Here is a 1,143-nt window from a genome sequence, read left to right as displayed (position 1 = left end):
GTGAAACAATTACTATGGAGTCTTTTGATTTAACCGCCTGGGTTGGGGGAACGTTTTCTAAAATGTGTTTAAGAGACCTTGGCGCTGTCTCAAAGTCCCTCTTCTTTGCCCACTCTTCTCTAAGGTGGGTAGTCCATCGCTCCCTGGCAGCAGCTAGCGCTTCCAAGAAGGTGACATATCTCTGGTTTTTATCTCATGCGCTACCCTCCTAATAGCCACTTCTGGGCATCCGTGATAAGCAGAGGAGTGATTTCCACAGAAATTTACACAGAGAAGTTGCTGCTCGCTGCAGTCCTGGCTGGGATGTCCTTTGCTGTATTTAGCGCACCGAGGTGCCTTGCGTCGGCACTCCTTCCTAGAGTGCCCCAGAAGTTGACACTTTATACATCTCCTTACTGGAGCGACGTAGGGGACAACTTGGTGTAAGGTATATTCTAATCTGACAGTAGAGGAAAGGGTGTCAGCAAGAAATACCACTCTTACCGACCCTGTTGGTACGCCCTCCTTTGACATGAGCCTCTTGATATCATCGACGGGAAGATCTTGGGTCTCCAGGCCTTTCTTGAGCAAGCTTTCCCGTCACTACTCCCACGACGATTGTCTTGGGGATTTTGGTAGTTATTTCGATTTTTTAGTGGTCTGGTTTTAGGATATGGTTGCGTAGGAGCAGTCCCTGCTGTTTTGCCGATGAGCAGCTATTCAGCCATTCTCCAGAGGGCGTTTGTCGAATTACTTCGACTGGGCCTTCCGTCTCCTTGATCAACTGCGCTTGCCTCCAGGACCCCAGCTTTAGGAATCGGGTTGGGTTCTCCATGGGTTTGATCATCACTGGAAACTTCGACGGGCTATCTGCGTTTTTTTTTTTTTTTTGGGGGGGGGGGGGGGCGATGGCGGCGATTGTTGACAATCTGCCATTCTCCCTCCTTTGGCTTACAGTTTGACGCGGCAACAGTGGCGTATGTCAAACTGGTCGACTGACCTTCCTTGTCTGTCTCTTTTAAGGCATTTGAGGGTGTAGGTGCGTCTGTTGGATTTGATGGGGTGGGATGCTGGTCGATGGAATTTGCGTCAGGAAGGTTGTGTTCCGAAGTTTGGGCAGTGTCCATTTGCATTTCTTCAGGGGGGACCCGGTCAACAGCTTTG

Source organism: Oratosquilla oratoria, chromosome 16, assembly GCF_046742065.1.
Source record: "Oratosquilla oratoria isolate Oo_2021 chromosome 16, ASM4674206v1, whole genome shotgun sequence".
Taxonomy (NCBI): domain Eukaryota; kingdom Metazoa; phylum Arthropoda; class Malacostraca; order Stomatopoda; family Squillidae; genus Oratosquilla; species Oratosquilla oratoria.
The sequence above is the reverse complement of the archived record's forward strand: the minus strand, read 5'-3'. Positions refer to the sequence as shown.